The sequence below is a fragment of the Mobula birostris genome, chromosome 20, assembly GCF_030028105.1.
Source record: "Mobula birostris isolate sMobBir1 chromosome 20, sMobBir1.hap1, whole genome shotgun sequence".
Classification (NCBI taxonomy): domain Eukaryota; kingdom Metazoa; phylum Chordata; class Chondrichthyes; order Myliobatiformes; family Myliobatidae; genus Mobula; species Mobula birostris.
The window spans coordinates 1,198,461-1,221,769 of record NC_092389.1 but is presented as its reverse complement, the minus strand read 5'-3'; the positions used below and the strand labels follow the sequence as shown (position 1 = coordinate 1,221,769).

Below are 23,309 nucleotides of genomic sequence, written 5' to 3'. Positions count from 1 at the left end.
CCCTACCGTTCACTGTGTAAAACCTACCCTGGTTGGTCCTACCAAAGTGCAAAGCCTCGCACTTGTCTGCATTAAATTCCATCTGCCATTTTTCAACCCATTTTTCCAGCTGATGCAGATCTCTCCACAAGCTCTGATCATCTTCATTACTGTCCACTCTACCCACAATCTTGGAGTCATCTGCAAATTTGCTGATGCAGTTAACCATATTATCATCCAGATCATTGATACAGATGACAAACAACAATGGACCCAGCACTGATTCCTGCAGCACTCCACTGGTCACAGGCCTCCAGTCAGAGAGGCAAACCCTCTACCACTACTCTCTGGCTTCTCCCACAAAGCCAAATTCTAATCCAATTTATTACATCATTCTGAATGCTGAGCGACTGAACCTTCTTGACCAGCCTCCCATGCGGTACCTTGTCAAGTACCTTACTAAAGTCCATGTAGACAACATCCACTGCCTTGCCTTCATCTACTTTCCTGGTAACTTCCTCGAAAAGCTCAGTAAGACTGGTCACACATGACCTACCATGCATGAAGCCACGCTGACTATCATTAATCAGTCCATCTCTATCCAAATATTTCGCTATCCGGTCCCTTAGAGCACCTTCCAATAACTTCCCCACAACTGATGTCAGACTCACCAGCCTATAATTTCCTGGTTTATGTTTAGAGCCTGTTTTAAACAGTGGAACAACATTGGCTGTCCTCCAATCTTCTGGTTCCTCATCTGTCGCGAAGGATGATTTAAATATCTCTGCTTGGGCCCTGGCAATTTCTGCACTTGCCTCCCATAGGGTCCGAGGGAACACCTTGTCAGGCCCTGGGGATTTATCCACCCTGATTTGCTTCAGAACAGCAAACACCTCCTTCTCTATAATCTGTAGAGGGTCCATGAAGTTGATGCCACTTTGTCTCACTTCTATAGAGTCTGTATCTATCTCCCGTGTAAATACAGATGCAAAGAATTCATTTCAGATCTCCCCATTTGCTTTGCTACACACAGGATTACCATTCTGGTCTTCCAGAGGACCAATTTTTTTCCTTGCAATCCTCTTAACATATCTGTAGAATCCCTTTGGATTCTCCTTCATCTTGCCTGCTAGAGCAAATTCATGCCTTCTTTTAGCCTTCCTGATTTCCTTAAGTTTTCTCTGCATTCATAAGCCCTTAATTTGTTCCTGTTTGCATCTTATTTTTCTCTCTCAACCAGGGTCTCAACATCTCTTGAAAACCAAGGTTCCCTGCACTTGTTATCTTTACCTTTTATTCTGACAGGCACATAAAAACTTGTACTCTCAAAATTTTGTTTTTGAAGGATACATACAGAATACATTGGACCACAATTTTTTCAGAAACATGTTTTCCTTTTGTGGTTTTGATAGACTGCTTGAAGCTGAACACAACTATAATTTCAGACTACTTGTATCACGTAGGAACTTGGAGAAACAAGAAACTAACTTTTATTGAATATAATGTGTTTAATTGCATAACGGTGCTGATGCTTTTTGCAATAGTTCAACTAAACTAAAAATGTTTTGTTGATGATTTTTGCTTGTACTCAGTGTCTGAGGCTTCTTGCTTAAGTGTCCAACAATAATCAGCCAGCATTGATGGATTTCAGTTGCCCTGATACTGTTTCTCCATGACGGCAATATCTTTGTGAAACCTTTCCCCATGCTTGTCACTGACAGTGTCAAGATTTGCAGGGAAGGTGTCTAAATGGGAATGCAGAAAATGAATCTTTAGTGACATGTTGCACTTCATGATTTTGTGTGCTTGAAGCATGTTGTCAACTAGCTGCACGTAGTTTGTTACTCTGTACTTGCAAAGAAAATTTTCAACAACATCCTTGAATGCCTTCCATGCAATTTTCTCTGGTCCCACTAGAAGTTCTTCAAATTGCCTCTCGTTGATGACCTGTTTGATTTGTGGACCAACAAAAATGCCTTCCTTAATCTTGGCATCAGTTATTCTGGGAAACATCTGTCTCAAATGTTGAAATCCTTCACCTTCCTTGTTCATCACTTTCACAAAATTTTTCATAAGCCCCAGTTTTATATGAACAGCAGGCAAAAATACCTTTGCTGGGTCTACAAGTGGCTTACATACTACAGTTCCCTGCTTATGGAGTGGCCAATCGTTTTTAATGTAAAGAGATTCTTTAGCGTGGATGTCCGATTCACAAATGAAACAACAGTACTTGGTGCATTCCTAGTAGCAGATCACCACAGATGTTCCAGTTGTAGTCGCTGTGATCTATGCGTTTTCACAAGACTTCCAGATTTCAGTAGTTTTCTTTCATGTGTACAGCATAGTCGATTGGTATTGAAGGGTGGATGGGGGGCACGAGGGGGGGTGAGAGGTGGGTATGAGAGGGGGAGAGGGAGAGGGATGGAGAGAGGGAGGGATGGAGAGGGGGAGAGGGGGAGAGGGGGAGGGGGAGAGGAGGAGGGGGAGAGGGGGAGGGGAGGGGGAGAGGGGGAGGGGAGAAGGAGAGGGGGAGAGGAGGGGGAGGGAGAAAGGGGGAGAGGGAAAGGGGAGAGAGAAAGGGGAGAGGGAGAGGGGGAGGGGAGAGGGGTGGGGAAAGGGGAGAGGGAAAGGGGAGAGGGGGGGAGAGGGAGGGGGAAGAAGGAGAGGGGAGAGGGAGAGGGGGAATGGGGAGAGAGGGATCGGGAAAGAGGGAGAGGGAGAGAGGGGGAGGGGGGAGAGGGAGAGAGGGAAAAGGAGAAGGTGACCTGTCAAACACAGACAGAACACCCGCTTTCATCCTCATTGATTTTAATCTTGCTCGACGCTTTAAACAGCAAGTAATGGAACTGATAATGTGTTCATGCTCCACCGTTAGGCTGCGCACTCCGTTCTCAACCACCCCAAATTCCATCGCAGACATCAAAAACGCCAGATTGCTCACTCATCCCAAAAACACATGATCAAAATGCATTCACAAGCAAGAGAAAATCTACAGATGTTGGAAATCCAAGCAACACACACAAAATGCTAGAAGAATTCAGCAGGCCTGGTAGCATCTGTGGAAAAAAAAGTACAGTCAACATTTCAGGCCAAAACCCTTTGGCAGGACTGGGGAAAAAATGCCGAGGAGTAGATTTAAAAGGTGGGGGGGGGGGGAGAAACACATGGTGATAGCTGATACCGGGAGGTGGGGAGGAGCGAAGTAAACTGATGGTTGATTAATCAAAATGCAAATTACCACACACAGATTCGTAGTAGAAGTCTAATTAAAAAAGGAAGGAGGAGGAGAAGTAGTAATAGTTTTGTGAACTATCTACAGGATGTCTCTATTAGTTGGGTTGGTTGCTGGCACCATCTTATTGAAAGATGTGGATCATGTATAGGCAAAAGAGATTTAAATTGATATTGTTCTGGCTCATCCAGACACCACCTCTCATTTCCTTTACACCACCCCCCCCCCCACCTCTAACCCATGTATACCTACCAAGCTTCCCTTTCATGCCTGGGTGACTCTTTAGCTATAGTGAATAGGCCAAGGCTGCTCCATTACCTGATGGTTCAAGAATTGTGCACGCAGGTTTTAAACATTAGGTGAAAGGTGCAAGGGAGATGATGAAGAAAAGTGTGTTTACTCAGGGTGAGGTTGTGATCTTGAATTCACCGTGTGCAAGGATGAAGCAAGCTAGTATTGATCGATTCTTAAGATGGTGGAGGAACTCAGAAGGTCAGACAGCTTTTATAGTGGGGAATAAACTGTGAACATTTCAGGCCGAGACCCTTCATCAGGACTGGAAAGGAAGGGGGCAGAAGCCAGAATAAGAAGGTTGGGGGGCGGGGGAGGAGGACAAGCTGGTAGGTGATAGGTGAGACCAGGTGAGGGGGAAGGCAGGTAGGTGGGGGGGGGGATGAAGTAAGATGTTGTGAGGGGATGGTGGAAAAGATAAAGAGCAGGAGAAGAAGGAATTTAAGAGGAAAGAACATTAACTGCTTATTTCTCTCCATTGATGTTGTCTGACCTGCTGAGTTCGTCCAGCATTTTATGTGTGTTGCTCAAGATCTCCAGCATCTGCAAAACCTCATGTTTGTGATGAGATAGCAGCAATCAGTGCTTTCAAAAGGTAACTGGATTGACACCTGTGTGGAATAATCTTCAAGGCCAAGAGGCAAGTATGAGAAGGGATTGTTGTTTTTTGAGCTGGCAAGGTCTCTTAAATCACGACAATTGTATCCATCTTCCCCCTCACTTGATCTCACCTCTCACCTGCCAGCTTTTACTCCTTCCCCTCCCACCACCTTCTTATTCTGGCATCTTCACCCTTCCTTTCCAGTTCTGGTGAAGGGTCTCGGCCCAAAACATCGACTGCTTGTTTATTTCCATAGATGCTGCCTGAGTTGCTGAGTTCCTCCAGCGTTTTGTGTGTGTTACTCTGGATTTCCAGCGTCTGCAGAATCTCTTGTGTTTACCATTTACTTGAGTTGTTCTCAGCCCACACGGAGGGAGAGAAGCATTTATAAAAAAAGCTGCGGATGCAACAATGAGTTGGCAGTCTCTTGCCGAGTGTATTGGAAAGGCTCTGATAATTCAAGTTCTGGGTGCTCTTTGACAGCCAGCCTCCATCTACATTTTATTATCACCCGTGTTTGGAGCACTAACATTGCCTTAAATGGTCAAGAAGCAGAGTAACTTGGCTGTCGACCAGCAACAACACTGAAGCAGCCTCTTGTTTAATTTAAAAGTTTGCATCACATTTCCTCCCAGATAAATTTTCAGTAGAAATGTTCCTTCCACTGTCTTTAAGCCAGAAGTGATAAATAACAATTAGATATTAAACCCAGTGGGCAGGCATGAGATCGCTTGACTGCCGGTGGTAACCATTTGAAGGTGGGCTTAGTGTTTACTTCATCCCAGAAGAAGTTAGACAACAGCTTTCTTTCCTCAGACTCAGCTCCTGACACTATTAGCCAGTGGTTTCTGCCGGTACACCATGCCTTCCCTGGTTGAATGTACTCATAGTCACTTCAAGATTCAAGATTATTAGTATTATTTATCACATGTACACCGACACATTCGGCCTGCTGATGACTCATTAGCCTAGCCGGGGGGGGGGGGGGGGGGTCATTCGTCCACTCTCTGCCAGTCTGACATCCAACAAGCGCGACTGTGTAAGCGCATAGAAGTCAGCTAGTTAGAACAGCGAGAAGAGTTTAAAAAGAGACTGTTGTGTATGTGGCCTGGTTACACAACAATGCTATTAATAAAAACGCTGGAGACGGGAGATAAGTTTCATGGTTCTTTACGGGCAGAGTCCGAACTTTAACGCACATATATACAGATCCATACGCACCTAATAGCGCATGCAATGACATATTACTACAACATAAAGTAGTCCCTTATTCTACTGTAGGCTATACAGTACACTCCTCCCTTTTTACTTTAATAGTGCATCAACTGTTTTTTTTACTGGAGCACTATGCAAAACAAATATGTTTACCCTTAACATACCAATGCCTACCATTTGTTTACTTAGTAACTTAATAATGTTAAATTATAACAAAGTAACATAATAATATCAAATTATAACAAGCCTTTTTTTTTACTTTTGGTGTAAGACCCACTTATAACTCAAGTCTCTGGCGGGGGGGTCTTCTCTGCCTCTCCGGTTAATGTCTGTCAATAAACTTGTTTGTTTTAATACAGATTTCCGTATAAAAGTCATGAACAGTTGACCTCTGAGCATAGGGAGTTAAGAAGATGTGCGCCTCCAACTTGCTAAGAGTTCTAGGCAGCAGATCACCTCCATATAATGAAGACTGCTCTGTGCAGCTGTCCTAGATATATACGCATCTTTGTGCTATCACTTGTCTTCCTTACCCATGTCTCATTTCTTCCAACTGAGCTAATTACACAGCTAATCTTCGTATTCTCCTTAGATTCCGAATAGATAGCCTGACCTTTATGATACCTTCTCTTATCGTAATATAACTTTCCATCTTCTATTCGTGCTCCATATCTTTGTGCTGGTGATTCAGCAGGAGTGCTGGGAAGATGCTCAGGAGAAGACGGAGATGCTGGACTTTTCAGAGATTTAAGCTTATTGAGAGTTTGCTGATCTTCCATTATCTGTTCATCTGTTAACAAGTAATTTAACAGTGCAGGTGCAGGTTTTTGTCTTTTGTCTGTAATTGGAGCAGGGTCATTAGGTCCCCTACTTAGTTTCCTAGTCATTATTGGCTTTACCTCCATAGAATCTCCTGTGAGTTCCATTGTTAGCCTCTCATTCTCAATCATCTTTTACTTTTCCTCTAACTCAATCTTCAGATTCCTTCACAGCTGCTTTCTTCTCTTTAATATAATTCCTTTCCACTTGTTCTGTCTCCAGTTGCAGAAAAAGCTCTGCATTTCGTATTCCTTCCTTGTTTTGTTGACCTAGTTTCTTCATCCTTTTCTGACACTCCTGTAAAGTGCCTTCCTGTAACTGCAGTAGCTGTCTTTTGAAAGATGTCAATTTCTCCTGGTACATCTTCTCTTTTACTTCCAGGTGGTCTTCATCATCCTGCTTATTGGCAATATCTGTCTCCCTTGCATCCTCTGTATCTTCATCCGAGTCGCGGCCGCGGATACTGCATTCGGCCTCGTCGTCGACGCTGGCTAGCTCCTCCTCATCGTTGTAATAGTCGACAATGGGTGAGAGGAGAGCTGCAGATATCTTCCCCGCCGAGCTGCCCTCCTTTGTTGACACATCTAGTGCCTTGATGGTGTGCCAATCCAACTGGATTTTCCTGAGACATTCACGTCCCAGCAATGGTGGTCCTCCATTTTTCCGTACATAGAGGTTCAGCTGCTGTGTTTTGTCTCCATAGGTCACTGTCACTTTAATTTTACCTTTGGGACGCACTTTCTGTCCTGGGTAAGTCTTTAGCAGTAGTTTAGTTCATTTCAGAGGTATGTGAGAAAACAGTCGTTTGTAGTCGTGTACAGAGATCACTGTTAAAGCTGAGCCTGTGTCCACCTCCATTTTCAGTCTCACGCCCGCCACTTGTGGAGTGATCCTTATTACTCTTCGATCATCTGTCTCTTTCACGCTGTGAAGTTGCAGACAAGACAATTCACTTTCATCAGAACTGCTTTCATTGGAACTGCCTTCTTCCATTTTGTGTACATTGTTGTATTTTCCTTTCTGGGGTTTTTTGTTTCTCTGTATTTTGCCCTTTTTCTGCTGTTTACTAGCTTTGCATACTCTGCCAGTGTGGCCCTGTCTGCCACAGTTTCTGCATTCTTTATCTTTAAACCAACAGTCGTCAGGGTCATGTGACCTGTTCCCACAACGGTAACATTTCCTTCCTTCATTTCTGTTCAGTGACATTTTATTTGTGGCATATTCCAGAGATTTTTGTTGTATCTCGGAAGCACCCTGTGCTGCTGTTTCCATTGATATTGCAATGTTTAGCGCTTTCTCGAATGTAAGGCCTCTTTCACACAGAAGCTTCTTCTGTGTGGTTTCACAGTGCATGCCACACACTAACCTGTACCTCAATGCGTCTGATAGACCAGCCCCAAATTGACAATGTTCTGATAATTTGCGCAATTCAGCACAATATTCAGAAATGTTTTCATTTTTGCCCTGATTCCGACTGTGAAATTTAAATCTTTCAGCAATGACCAGTGGTTTGGGGTTTAAGTGCTGTTGGAGAGTGTCTACTATTTGCTTGAACATTTTGTCAGCTGGCTTTTCAGGGGCTAACAAGCTCCATAGCAGGCCGTATGTTTTTGCTCCCATAATACTGAGGCTACGTCCAGCTACTAGACCGGATAATTTTGAAAACGCAGGTTTCGTGTAAGAACAACAAGCGTCCACATCAGGCGTTTTTAAAAATACCTCTGTCCACATTAAAACAGATACTTGGGCAAAACTTCTCCTACTGGGCATGCACAGGACACACAGAAAACAAGCGAGGAGGAAACGGTATACTTGGTGCGCGTTTGTCCAGTTACAGACTAGAAAAACTTAAGGAAATTGCCAAACGAAAGACTTGGTGCGTGTTTGTCCAGAAACATTTCCTACAGCCACAGTCTCTTCACCGATGAAAGGGATGACAGCTACAACTAAATGCAATAAGGCTTGTTACTGGGCAAAAGTGAAATTTGCTGTTACCTCATTTGTTTGCCTTTACTTTTGCCGAGTCTTTGTGTATTATTTTGCTGTATTTAACATGTGCAATAAAACGAGTTACTGGGCAAAAGTGACAACTGCATCTATTGAATGTTTGCACAAGCAATACGTTACTAAAGCACCTTGTTAAATGTATAAAACATGTCTGCATCAGTGTTACCTTGTATTTCCATACAATGTTACATTAGGCTGTTACACATCTATTGTCAGATATTGTTGTTATGGTGTTGGAGGTTGCGTTCAAGAAAACAATGAAATGTTGCGCTGCCGCCACCATTTGTTCCGGCACGTCATGACAGCGTTTTAAAAATAGCCAGTTACCCCGTACGCAGTACAATGCCCAACCAGCGTTTTCAGATTTAAACACTCTGGGGTGTGTTTCTGAAAAAGCTCCGTTTTCAGGGGAGGAAAATGCCGTTTCAATGTGGATGGAGGGTCAAAACAAAGAGAAAAAGCTTCGGTTACGGATTTATCCAGTCTAGTGTGGACGCAGCCTGAGTAAGAAGCCGGGTTTCTTTCATCCTTAACACCGTTAGCGTCACAAGATAACTCCACTCTTTCAATGTAAATTGCCCAACCTTCAATGCCACTATCAAATGCTGTAATGGTTCCAATCATCGCCATCTTTGTTATGTTAATTAAGCCCTGTTCTCCTCTTATTTTCCTTTTTGCCTCACGTGTCCTTTTTGCTAGCGCCACGAGTGCACTCCATCTAGATGTGTGTGTGTGTCGCTCCTTTTTATCTCCTTCTGGGACAGGCAGACCCTCAGTCCCTGGGGGTCAGCACCGGCTGTGGTCTTGGCTGGACGTGCTGCGGCTCTGACTGTGTCTCTTGGTCTCCCGACGTTCCCGACCCCGGCTGTGCTCCCACTTCCTTTCCGACTCGCGGTCTCACTCTGCCTCCTTCTCCCGCTCCTTGGCTCGTTCAAGGGGAGAGTTTAAACTAGAATTGCTGGGGAGTGGGAACCAAACTGAAGAGACGGAGGAAGGGGCAGTTGGCTCACAAATAGAGAAAGCTTGTAGACAGTGTGAGAGGGAGGATAGGCAGGTGATAGAGAAAGGACATGCTCAGACCGATGGTTTGAGATGTGTCTATTTTAACGCAAGGAGTATTGTGAACAAAGAGGATGAGCTTAGAGCGTGGATCAGTACTTGGAGCTATGATGTTGTGGCCATTACAGAGACTTGGATGGCTCAGGGGCACAAGTGCCAAGCTTCAGATGTTTCAGAAAGGACAGGGAGGGAGGCAAAAGAGATGGAGGCATGGCACTGTTGATCAGGGATAGTGTCACGGCTGCAAAAAAGGAAGAAGTCATGGAGGGATTGTCTACAGAGTCTCTGTGGGTGGAAGTTAGGAATAGGAAGGGGTCAATAACTCTACTGGGTGTTTTCTATAGACCACCCAATAGTAAAAGGGACATCGAGGAGCAGATAGGGAGACAGATTCTGGAAAGGTGTAACAATAACAGGGTTGTCGTGGTGGGAGATTTTAATTTCCCAAATATTGATTGGCATCTCTCTAGAGCAAAGGGTTTAGATGGGGTGGAGTTTGTTAGGTGTGTTCAGGAAGGTTTCTTGACACAGTATGTAGATTAGCCTACAAGAGGAGAGGCTGTCCTTGATCTAGTATTGGGAAATGAACCTGGTCAGGTGTCAGGTCTCTCAGTGGGAGAGCATTTTGGAGATAGTGATCACAATTCTATCTCCTTTACCATAGCAGTGGAGAGGGATAGGAACAGACAAGTTAGGAAAGCGTTTAATTGGAGTAAGGGGAAATACGAGGCTATCAGGCAAAAACTTCGAAGCATAAATTGGGAACAGATGTTCTCAGGGAAATGTATGACAGAAATGTGGCAAATGTTCAGGGGGTATTTGCATGGCATTCTGCATAGGTACGTTCCAATGAGACAGGGAAAGGATGGTAGGGTACAGGAACGTGGTGTACAAAGGCTGTTGAAAATCTAGTCAAGAAGGAAAAAAGAGATTACAAAAGGTTCAAGAAACTAGGTAATGATAGAGATCTTGAAAATTATAAGGCTAACAGGAAGGAGCTTAAGAATGAAATTAGGAGAGCCAGAAGGGGTCATGAGAAGGCCTTGGCGGAGAATATTAAGGAAAATCCCAAGGCATTCTACAAGTATGTGAAGAGCAAGAGGATAAGACATGAGAGAATAGAACCAATCAAGTGTGACAGTGGAAAAGTGTGTATGGAACCGGAGGAGATAGCAGAGGTACTTAATGAATACTTTGCTTCAGTATTCACTATGGAAAAGGATCTTGGCGATTGTAGGGATGATTTACAGTGGATTGAAAAGCTTGGGCACATAGATATTAATAAAGAGGATATTAAGGAGCTTTTGGAAAGCATCAAGTTCAATAAGTCACCGGGACCGGATGGGATGTACCCCAGTCTACTGTGGGAGGCGAGGAAGGAGATTGCTGAGCCTCTGGCAATGATCTTTGCATCATCAATGGGGACAGGAGAGGTTCCAGAGGATTGGAGGGTTGCAGATGTTGTTCCCTTATTCAAGAAAGGGAGTAGAGATGGCCCAGGAAATTATAGACCAGTGAGTCTGACTTCAGTGGTTGGTAAGTTGATGGAGAAGATCCTGAGAGGCAGGATTTATGAGCATTTGGAGAGGCATAATATGATTCAGAATAGTCAGCAAGGCTTTGTCAAAGACAGGTTGTGCCTTATGAGCCTGATTGAATTTTTTGAGGATGTGACTAAACACATTGATGAAGATAGAGCAGTAGATGTAGTGTATGGATTTCTGCAAGGCATTTGACAAGGTACCTCATGCAAGGCTTATTGAGAAAGTAAGGAGACATGGGATCCAAGGGGACATTGCTTTGTGGATCCAGAACTGGCTTGCCCACAGAAGGCAAAGAGTGGTTGTAGATGGGTCATATTCTGCATGGAGGTTGGTGACAAGTGGTGTGCCTCAGGGATCTGTTCTGGGACCCTTTCTCTTCATGATTTTTATAAGTGACCTGGATGAAGAAGTGGAGGGATGGGTTAGTAAGTTTGCAGATGACACAAAGGTTGGGGGGTGTTGTGGATAGTGTGGAGGGCTGTCAGAGGTTACAGCAGGACATCGATAGGATGCAAAACTGGGCTGAGAAGTGGCAGATGGTGTTCAACCCAGATAAGTGTGAGGACGTTCATTTTGGTAGGTCAAATATGATGGCAGAATATAGTATTAATGGTAAGACTCTTGGCAGTGTGGAGGATCAGAGGGATCTTGGGGTCTGAGTCCATAGGACGCTCAAAGCTGCTACGCAGGTTGACTGTGTGGTTAAGAAGGCATATGGTACATTGGCCTTCATCAACCGTGGGTTTGAGTTTAAGCACCGAGAGGTAATATTACAGCTTTATAGGACCCTGATCAGACCCCACTTGGAGTACTGTGCTCTGTTCTGGTCGCCTCACTACAGGAAGGATGTGGAAACCATAGAAAGGGTGCAGAGGAGATTTACAAGGATGTTGCCTGGATTGGGGAGCATGCCTTATGAGAATAGGTTGAGTGAACTCGGCCTTTTTTCCTTGGAGCGACGGAGGATGGGAGGTGACCTGATAGAGGTGTATATGATGATGAGAGGCATTGATCGTGTGGATAGTCAGAGGCTTTTTCCTAGGGCTGAGATGGCTGCCACAAGAGGGCACAGGTTTAAGGTGTGTGGAAGCAGGTACAGAGGCGATTTCAGGGCTAAGATTTTTACGCAGAGAGTGGTGAGTGCGTGGAATGGGCTGCTGGCAATGGTGGTGGAGGTGGATACAATAGGGTCTTTTAAGAGACTCCTGGATAGGTACATGGAGCTTAGAAAAATAGAGGGCCATGTAACCCTAGGTAATTTCTAAGGTTAGGACATGTTCGGCACAGCTTTGTGGGCTGAAGGGCCTGTATTATGCTGTAGGTTTTCTAAGCAACAATGATGAATGAGCCATGTCCACATTGCTGGTCTTTGAATATGGAGCAGAGACTTAGACTCTGGCATGATCTCTAATTTCCCCACATTCCTGTCCCTAAATCCTAACTCCCCTTTCTGAACCCCCAAACCATCCTTACAAACCTAAAAAAAATTGAAAAACAACTAAATCTGAGCTGTGATGGAAGTCACAGATCAGCACCACCTTGGAACATCATCATGGAGAGTTTGGGAATTCACCAGCGTTCCAGGAGGTGGATCCTCTGCGGCTGGACAGGGCTCAGGATACAAGAGGTTAGAAGGGGTAACGGCTGCAGGTGTTTCCAGGCGCGTGCATATTCACTGCTGCAGAGTAGAGTATGTACTAAGGTTCACATTGAACCCTACACAGCCAATGTGAAAGCTCCATAGGGAAGGATGCTACTCTTCTGGCACTCGAGAGTGAGGGGCTGGATACTGCAAACACCAGAGGGTGCATAAACACAATATTTTGGAAATCTGGAGTAATGCACACAAAACGCTGGAGAAATTCAGCAGGTCAGGAATTATCTATGGAGCCGAATAAACAGTTGACATTTCAGTGTGAGACCCGATATCAAGACTGGAAGGGTGCATTATTCAAATAGGCTGCAGGAGTATACTGCTGCTCCATATACCGTAGAGAATGTGTATTAACTTGACAACATTACAAAGGCACTGATCTGGGCCTCAAGCTTTATTAAAAGTGGTACAATTGCTAATTGATTGGCACATACCCAGCAATGAGGCAGTACTCAACCTAGCCTGGGTTTGATATTTCCTGTCAGTCATGTCAAACTCATCCCCATCAACTGACTCCCTGCAGCATCAGGATGTCTATGGAGGCCAAGTCATTGGGTATATTTAAAGTGGAGGTTGATAGGTTCTAGATTTATCAGAGCATCAAAGGTTATGTGGAGAAGACAGGAGAATGGGGTTGAGAAGGGAAAAAAGAGCCATGATGGAATGGTGGAGCAGACTCAATGGGTCAAATGGCCTAATTCGACTCCTGTGTCTTATGGTCCTATTTTACTCCTCTCTCTGGCATCAGCTGATGTTTCTGCTTGGCAGGTTCACAATCCATAACTACGCATTTTGTTTATGATACAGAAACATCTGGCTGTTTGCCACATTTCTGTATCTGGCTCTGGAAACATCTGAGGAACTTTGTGTGCTCAATTGCCAATCACTCATGGCAATAACCCTCTACTGCGGGGTTAAAGGAATTGGCAAATAATACTCAAATGTACTGCAATCCGAATAAAATCACTTCTCTGTTTGGTTGGGAAACCAAGTCTCGGAGTGGTCAGTTTAGCACATTCAAAAAAAATCAGAAATGTTAACAATTTAGTACAAAGGATAAGATAATAATGTTCAGAACACAAGTGGTGGAAGAAGTCAACCAGTCCAAAGAGCAAGAAACAAGATGCTGGAGCCATCTAACCAGTCCAGGAGAGCAACAAACAATTCTTGGCTTCCGGTCAAGATGGCGCCAGTGAAGAACCATTCCTCAAGTGACATCTTCCATATAGTCAATCTCTTCAATTATTTCATTGTTTCTACACCTTCTTTTTGTCTTGATTGTGTTTCGCCTGTGACATGCAGCTTGGAGTTCGGTCGAATGACCTAACCTTATGCTGTCCTCGGAAAGGACCATGAGTATGAGTTGCCTTTTGCAAAAGACCAGAGACAGGGCACGGGGCCACAATTGACTCCACTTCGAAGCATCAAGGAAGGTTGAAGCACTGAAGCAAATGTGGAGGTCAGTGGTCACTCTCCATGGAGGGCACGGGCCGGCAGTTGGTAGCCAGGTTGGCAGCATTTAGAAGGCCACAGGTCGACAGTGTGGTGGTGGCTCTACAGGGAAGTACTGAGTTCGAGCGTCCACTTTCCTTGATTCTGACAGGAGAATGTTTTCAAAATTCTCAGATTTATGTCATTATTGGACTGTAGCTTATATTGCTCTCTTTCAATTTTTGGTGTTTTTTTTCTTGTTGCCGATTGGCGGGTTGGGGTTTCGGGGGGGGGGCGCGATATATTAGTTTTTGTGCAAGGGAGAGGTTGGGGTATTTGGGGTCTGATGTTCTTGTTGGATTTTCTACGTGGGTGATCTGTTAGATTTTGTGTGTGAGAGAAGGGGTTGGGGGGTTTGATGCTTTTGTTTCTGTTCTTTTTTGCAAGGGAGGGGGTTGGGGGTTTGGGTATTTTGATGTTCCAGCTGCCATTTTTCATGTGGGCAATCTGTTAGTTTTTTGTGCAAGAGGGGGGTGGTGCTTGGGAGTTCTGTTTCTTTTTTCCTTTTCGTGCAGGGAGGAGGTTGATGCCTTTTCTCGTGGTTTTTCTATGTATCATGGCTTTCTGGAGAGGATGAATACCAGAGTTGTATTGTACATGCATACTTTGTCACTAAAATAAACATTTGAACAAACAAGATGCTACAGGAATTCAGCGGGTTGAGGAGCATCAGTGGGAAGCAAGGAATTGTTGAAAGCCTGCAGAAGGAATGAGACTTCAATGCAGAGATTCTCTGTCAGTCCAGAAACAGGGGTTTGACAGGAAAAACTGATATTTACTTTCTTCCACCTCACTGAGTTCCACCAGCAGATTGTGAGCTGCTCCTGATTCCAGCATTGCAGTCTCTTGTATCTCCAGAATTCTTAAGGCTATCAGACACCTTCAAACTTCTCTCCATGGTCTCTTCCCTCCCTGTAATCTCTTGCAGAGTCCAGAACTACAGAAGATCTCTGCACTCCTTAGGTAATGCCCTCTTGCTTATTCTCTATTAATTTATCTTTGGAAAGAGTGTATCACTGGTAGGACCCATCTCTAGTTGCTGACCCTCCCTGAACCACAACTGTCCTCCTAGAGAAGACATTTCTGCAATGCTGTTGGGTAGGGAGGTCCAAGGTGGAGATGATCAAGGAAAGACAATATATTTTCTGCTCAAGGTAGTTTGCAGTTTAAAGAGGAACCCATAGGTGACAACAGCAATACACGTAAAATACTGGAGGAACTCAGCAGGGCAGGTAGCATCTATGGAGAGGAATGGACAGTCAATGTTTCGGACTTAGACCCTTCTCAAGGACTGGAAAAAAAGGAATAAGAATAAGATGGTGGGGTGGGGAAAGAGTCCAAGATGAAAGCAGGTGAGCGGGGAGAGGCGGCAGAGGGGGACAAACTGGGAAGCTGGGAAGTGGAAGAAGTAAAGGACTGAAGAAGAAAGAATCTGTTAGGAGAGTGGATCAGGGGAGAAGGGAAAGGTGGAAAGGCACGAGAGGAAAGTGATGGGCAGGTGAGGAAAAGAGAAGGGGTAAGAGGGAAGCCAAAATGGAGAATGGAAAAAAAGAGAAGAGGGAGGGGGAGAAATGGCTAGAAGCTAGAGAAATGGATTTTCATGCCATCAGGTTGGAGGCTACCCAGACAGAATATGAGGTGTTGCTCCTCCAACTTGACAGTGGCCTCACCTTTGCAGTAGTGGAGGGCATGGACCAAATGACCAAATGTCGGAAGGGAATGGGGATTGGAATTAAAATGGCCACTGGGAAAGCCTGGTTTTTCTGGTGGATGTAACAAAGGTGACAGAGTCCCCATTTGCCTGTATTCCTTATCCTCTTGATGGTATACATCCTGGGTTTGGAACAAAGGGCGAGAAACTGCAGCGCATTTTATAGATTTTAAACATTAAGTCACAGTGTGCAAATGGTAAAAGAAATGAATTGTTAAGGTGGTAGATGTGGCCCAATCAATCAGCTGCTTTGTCCTGGATGGTCTGGCTTTTTGAGTGCTTTTGGGACTGCACTGATCCAGATAAGCAAAGAACAATCCAGCACAGTGCTAGCTTATGCCTTGCAGATGGTGTGGAATAAGACTGGGTGTCCAGGAGCCCAGCCAGCTTCTGCAGGATACCTAGACCCTCACTTGTTCATGTAGATACTGTGTTTATGTGGCTAATTCAGCTGGTTAATGCTGATCTCCAGGAAGTTGAGGGTGAGAGGTTTGGTAATGGATACTAAGGGTAGGTTATATCTGAGTATCTGTCTTGTGGCAGACATTTCTTGCTGGCACAAATATTATTTGCAACTTATCAGCCAATGCTGACATGTTATCTTTCTGCCAACAGGCATGGAATGGTCCACTTGCTCAGAGCTGAGATTGGAATTGAAGATTGTGCAATCAATGGTGAATATCTCCATTTGTGATCCTACGTAAACAAGATGAGGTGATTGATGAACCAAGTGAAGGTGTTTTGGCTCAGGAACACTGCCCTGAGGAACTCCTTCTAGGGGCTGGGATACTTGGCTTCCAATGATTGTCATCATTTTCCTTTCTTCAAGGTAGAACTCCATAGTCTTTTCCCTTAGATGTCCACTGATCTCATTTTTAATGGAACTCTTCAATACCACTTGTCTTGATATTAAGGGCATTACTCTTATCTCATATTTGGAAGTCAGGTCTTTAGACTGTATTTACAGCTGGGATGTGATGATACCCTGCAGAACCCAAAGTAGGTATCCATTGGCAGCTGTGCCAACGCTACATGTGTCTATATATCTGTTTATTTTGAGATATGGCACAGTGACAGGCCTTTCTGGCCCAAAGATCCCTTGTGAACAATCAACCTTTCAACCCATACATCTTTGGAATGTGTGTGGAAAACGGAGCACTTGAGGAAACGCATGCTACAAGCTTCTTACAGACCGTGGCGGAAGTGAAATCAGGTCGCTGGCACTGTAGTAGTGGTATGTAACTGTTATGTTACCACGCGGACCTGCTGAAATTCCCTCATCCTCCAAGTCACTCTTTGAAACCCACTTAATTGACCAACCCTTCATTCACTCTGTCCACCCTTCCCATTGCCTCAGGAAAGCAGGCAACCTCTCCTACCTTGGTCATTCGTTCTTCCTTCTTCCATCAGGCAGAAGATACAAAAGTATAACGTGTACACTGGTCTCATGTTTAGTTCGATCCCACTGTTATAAGACTCTTAAGTGATAAAGATGAACCCTTGATCTCTCAATCTACCCTTGAACTTTAATTGTCTACTAGCATTGCACTTTCTCTGTGACCCTAACAACACATTTGAAAGACGTACATGGATAGGAGGGGTTTAGAGGGATTTGAAACAAACACAGGCACTTGGGGCCAGCTGAGAGGGAACTGTGATCGGCACGGATGAGTTGGGCCAAAGGCCCTGCTTCCATACAGTATGACTCAATGACTTTGTAACTGTATCACAGCATTCTTCCTTCTGCTTTGCTTTCCTTTTATACTAACTTGATGTACTAATGTGCAGAATGATCTGTCTGGATGGCATGCAAGCAAATGCTTTTCACTGTATCTTGGTATCTGTGCCAATAATCAACGAAGCACCAAGATCTCCTTATGTGGCTTGGTGACCATTTTAAAATTATACTTCTTCCATGGAGGATCTTGGAACATTTTTGCTACATAAACGAGTTGTGGTTGTTTTCTAATGGTGGCGACAAATCATTAACGCCTTGAAATCCATTCACCATTGGGACCATTTACATGCTATACAACAGCTCCAGCATGCTCTTTTATTGTCTTCATTGGAATGACACTTACAAGCAGAGAATGACACTGCAATTTTGTGTGTGTAGAACTACAGTCGAAGGATGAATTTCTTGGTGAAATTTTTGGTCGGTTAAGTGCTAACCACACAGCAAGTGTCAGAGACAAACCAAACTTGTAAGGGCAGCAAATTTCCTTGCTTAAAGAACAGTGCTGCTGAAGAGTCTCTTCCTTTATTCCTCTCCATAGACGCTGCCTGACCTGCTGAGTTCCTCCAGTACTTTGTGTGTGTTGCTTAAGATTTCCAGCATCTGCAGGATCGCTTTTGTTTACGAGTAAACCAAATGGGTTTTGGTGACATTTCAGAATTTCATGTTAATGTCAAACCCTATCTTGAGATAAACTGAGCATAACTACAAACATAACATAGCCATCCCTGATATTTTATACCAGATTTATTTAGTTAACCAAAGTTAATTTCCAAACCACTTTTGAGATGGAATTGAACTCACTTCACCAAATCTTTAGTTCATGCCTTCATATTACTGATCCAGTAACAACCATTAAGCTACCATTTCACTTCAATCTGAGGATTCAAACAGGTGACCTGGTCTGCTGTTCGACACTCAGTGGCCACTTTATTAGGTACACCTGTACATCTGCTCGTTAATGCAAATATCTAATTAGTCAATCATGTGGCAGCAACTCACTGCATAAAAGCATGCAGACATGGTCAAGAGGTTCAGCTGTTGTTCAGACCTAACATCCAGAATGGAGAAGAAATGTAATCTAAATGACTTTGACCGTGGAATGATTGTTGGTGCCAGATAGGGTGGTTTGAGTATCTTAGAAACTGCTGACTTCCTCTGATTTTCACACACAACAGTCTCTAGAGTTTACAGAGAACGGTGTAAAAAAAAACAAAAAAAAAATCCAGTGAGTAGCAGTTCCATAAAGAAAATATCTTGTTATTGAGAGAGGTCAAAGCAGAATGGCTAGACTGGTTCAAGCTGACAGGAAGGTGACAGTAACCCAAATAACCACATGTTACAACAGTGGTGTGCAGGAGACCATCTCTGAACACACAACACATTGAAACTTGAAGTGGATGGACTACAGCAGCAGAACATCATGAACATACACTCAGTGACCACTTTATTAGGTGGAGGAGGTACCTAATAAAGTGGCCACTGCATTGAGTGTGTATTATGACTGCTAAATGATCCCAGATCTTTAATAATGAATACCCAATGACTGTGAATAGGATTTTCTGAGCTCTCTTGTATTTTATATCAAAAGGACTATTCTATTGTACATCAAAAATAACAGCCAGAACTTGAAGGGTTAATTACAGAGTTTGTCTGAACTTCTGCAAATGAACAAACAGATGGGATGAATCCAAACTGCTTCGGATATTTTATACTCTTGCTGCCAAGCATTTTTCAGATGCAAAAAAATGACCAAAGGTGCTCTGGAAAGTGAGACGGAGAGGAAGAATGTTCTGCACGAAGTATTAACCACTCGGATACCGAGTAGACCTTGCAGGAGCTTCCTGGTTCCGTTTTGTTTGTAGTTATGCTCGGATTACCTCAAGATGGACTTTGTCACTGGCCCAAGTTTTTTACTGAATTCTCTCACTGGAACTTAGAAGAATGTGGGAGGATCTCATTGAAACCTACTGAATGTTGAAAGGACTAGATAGGGTGGATGTGGAGAGGATGTTTCCTGTGGCGGGGGTATCCAGAACTAGAGGGCACAGGCTGAGGGGAAGTCTTTCAATACAGAGGTAAGGAGGAATTTTTTTAGCCAGAGAGTAGTGTATCTGTGGAATGCTCTGCCACAGACTGCGGTGGAGACCAAGTTCGTGAGTATATTTAAGGCGGAAATTGATATTTCCTGATCAGTCAGGGCATCGAAGGATATGGCAAGAAGGCAGGTGTATGGGGTTGAGTGGGATCCAGGATCAGCCATGATGGAATGGCAGAGCAGATTCGATGGGCTGAATAGCCTAATTCTGCTCCTATGTCTTATCATCTTATGGTATAATTCAGCCTTCTCTCTTGTATAAAGGATGGAAATCCAAACTTGGTACACCTCACCACCCCTGAAACAACTCCATCCTCTAGGCAAGCCTCAGGCAGGAGCCCTAACTAGCAACAGAGCATGACTATGCTCTCATCTCTGTTCATAAAGCTGGTTGCCAGCCATTTTAACTCTTCCAACCACCTTCACATTGATCTTTCCACTGTCAGAGCAAGGCCAAACACAAGCTCAATGAACACTACCTCATTTACATGGGTGTAGCCTCTAGCTCAGTGGCATGAATATTGAGTTCTTCCATTACAGGTAACCCTATGTCCATCCCTTTCTCCTACCCATTCCACCAGCTCCAAGTTCTCCCTTTCCTACTTCTTCCACTCAATCCATCTTCCACTTCCACACCATCCCTGCTATCCACTCCTCCCCATCACTATCTTAGAGTCATAGAATGAAAACAGGCCCTTCATCTCAACTGGTCCATGCTGACCACATCATCCTCCCTGCTAATCCCAATTATCCACACTCAGTCCATAGCTCTGCAATCCCCTCCCCTCCAGGTACCTATCCAAATGCCTCTTATTTGTTGCAACTGTATTCACCTTGACCACTTACTCTGGCAACTCATTCCAGGTATTCACTGCCCTGTGTGAAGATCTCACCTCTCAGGTCTCTTGTAAATCTTTCCCATCTTATTTTAATCGGTGCCCTCGAGTTTTGGGCTCCTCAGTCCTGGAGAAAAGACTATGACTGTCCACCTTATTGGCACCGCTCACGATTTTATAAGCTTCCTATGAGGTCACCTCTCACTCTCCCGAGTTCCAGGGACTAAAGGCCAACCTCTTCCTATAACTCAGGCCCTCTAGTCGAGGCAGCATCCTCGTAAATCTCTCCTGCACCCTCTCCAGCTTGACAATGTCTTTTCTACGGCAAGGTGACCAAAGTTGTACACAATCCTTCAAGTGACTGAAGGCAGCACGGTAGCGTAATGGTTAATGCAAGCGCTATACAGCACCACTGATCACCAATTGCCATTCGATTCCCACCGCTGTCTGTTAGGAGTTTGTACGTTCTCCTCGTGACCGCGTGGGTTTCCTCCGGGTGCTCCGGTTTCCTCCCACGCCTACGGTTCAGGTTAGGGAGTTGGCGCTGGAAGCATGGTGAAGTTTGCAGACTGTCCCCAGCACAATCCTTGCTAATTTTTATTTGGCGCAAATGATGCATTTCACTGCATGCTTAGATGTTTTGATGTACGTGTGACAAAGCAAGCTAATTTTTATCTTTATAACTGCACCTCACCAACAATTTATATAACTGCAAGATAATATCCCTGCTCCTCCACCCTCTGTATTTCCTTCTAATAATCCTGTCTCAGCAGCCCTTCACACTGGATTATCTTCAAACCTGTAGAGTTATCACTGCATTATGCCACATGGTTGTCTCCACCCTGCCTTTGTCCAAATACTCACCCACATTTCACTATATGCACCTGCTTAATGAGATTTACAGGAAGATATTTCCTGCTTGGCCTTGCTGCCTCCCACACATCCAACATTGCTCCAAATTTCCAGCACCTGCAGGATTTCTTGTCTCTATGCACCTATCACCGCTGGCTATGGATACCCACCCTTCCATCCTCCACCCACCCCTCCGTCCTCAACTCTCTGCTATAACCTGAGCATCCCCTCTCCTCTCCTTCAGTCCAGATGAAGGGTCTGGGCTCAGCAGTGTAAAGGACCACACTGAGGGGCAGGAATTGGGTGGGGAAGCCCGCAAACAATGAAAGGGGGTCATGATGCAATGTCTGTTTGTGTTTTCCCCCTCTCTCTTTAAAGTTTACAAAACATAATGTACAAGAATGCAAAGTTTGTTTTCCACTGTTTCTTCCTTTTGTGTATTTTTTTATTCATAAATAATATCTATTTTGAAATAAAATAAAAAATCCCCCCACTGATGCTGACTGGCCTGCTAAGTTTCTTCAACAACACACACAAAATGCTGGAGGAGCTCAGCAGGTCAGCCAGTGTCTCTGGAAAAGAATAAACAGTCGACGTTTTGGGTCGAGACCCTTCGTCAGGACTGGAAAGGAAGGAGGAAGAAGCCAGAATAGGAAGGTGGGAGGGGGGAGGGGCAGACTAGCTGGCAGGTGATAGGTGAAGGTGGGGGAGGGGGAAGGTGTGGGGTGGGGGAGGGGGAAGGTGTGAGGTGGGCGAGGGGGAAGGTGTGGGGGGGAGTGTGGGATGGGGAGGGGGAAGGTGTGAGGTGGGGGAGGAGGAAAGTGTGGGGTGGGGGAGAGGGAAGGTGTGGGGGGAGATGTGAGGTGGGGGAGAGGAAGGTGTGGGATGGGGAGGGGGAAGGTGTGAGGTGGGGAAGGGGGAAGTGTGGGGGAGGAAGGTGTGAGGTGGGGGAGGGGGAAGGTGTGAGGTGGGGGAGGGGGACTGAAGTGAGAAGCTGGGACAGAACAGTTGGAAGAGATAAATGGCTGAAGCAGAAAGAATATCACAGAAGACAATGGAATAAAGGGTAGGAGGTGGGGAACTGGAGGAAGGTAATGGGCAGGTCATAATGACAGGTGAGGGGAAGAGAAGGGGCTAGAGGGGCCCCCAGAATTGGGAAGAAAACAAAAAAAGTGGATGTGGGGATAGAGGGGAGTGGCTACCAGAAGTTGGAAACATTGACTGTTTATTCTTCTCCATAGATACTGCCTGACCTGCTGAGTTCCTCCAGCATGTTGTACGTGTTACTCTGGATTTCCAGCATCTGCAGAATCTCCTACGTCTCTGAATTTCTCCAGCAACCTGTGGTTTGCTTTGTACGCCCAGTTGGCCTGGCAAAGCTGAGTAGACTGGACAATGATCTAAAGGTACCCGTCCCATACTTTCTTCTTCCAATATAAGACCATGAGGCCATAAGACACAGGAGCTGAATTAGGCCATTCGGCCCATCAAGTCTTCTCCACCATTCCATCACGGCTGATTTATTATCCCTCTCAACCCTGTTCTCTTGCCTTCTCCCCGTAACCTTTGATACCCAGACTAATCAAGTACCTGTCAAACTCCACTTTAAATATACCATGGCAATGAACTCCATCACCTCCAACTCTTCTAATGCTACCCCCAACACTCTTCTCCCCGTCCTCAACACTCCATCAAGTAGTGAACAAGATGTCACTTTTAGTAGCAGTATTGATGAACTGCAGTGGCTGGAATCTGGAGCAACACACAGCCTGCAGACAATAAGACAGAGGAGCAGAATTAGGCCATTGTCCAGTCTACTCAGCTTTACCAGGCCAACAGGCCAATTGAGTCTGCTCTGCCACCGTGGCTGGAGAATCTCTGTGAGAGGTTGCTTGACCCAAAACCTGCAGAAAAGTTGCAGCCCAAAACATTGACTATTCCTTTCCATAGATGCTGCCTGATCTGCTGAGTTCCTCCAGCATTTTGTGTGTGTTGCTCTGGATTTCCAGCACCTGCAGAATCTCCTGTGTTTTCCAGCAGAATGTTTGCTGCTTGTTGAAACAAGGTTTGTTCTTTCGAGTTTCTTCTCCAAGCGTAGTAAATGACTGCAACACACACAAAATGCTGGAGGAACTCAGCAGGCCAGGCAGCATCTATGGAAAAGAGTACAGTCGATGTGTTGGGC

The 23,309-nt window shown here is 44.8% G+C and overlaps 1 protein-coding gene and 1 long non-coding RNA gene across 9 annotated transcripts in view; one reads left to right on the top strand and one right to left on the bottom strand.

Annotated features, from left to right (window-relative positions):
- LOC140212725 (proprotein convertase subtilisin/kexin type 7-like) overlaps positions 1-23,309 on the bottom strand; it is a 316,994-nt gene that overhangs the window by 52,670 nt on the left and 241,015 nt on the right. The gene's annotated exons all lie outside the window — the stretch shown is intronic.
- Positions 13,470-22,524, top strand: LOC140212732 (uncharacterized). Its single transcript, XR_011889792.1, has 3 exons — positions 13,470-13,860; positions 16,219-16,277; positions 22,366-22,524. It is a non-coding gene; the product is annotated as an uncharacterized lncRNA (long non-coding RNA).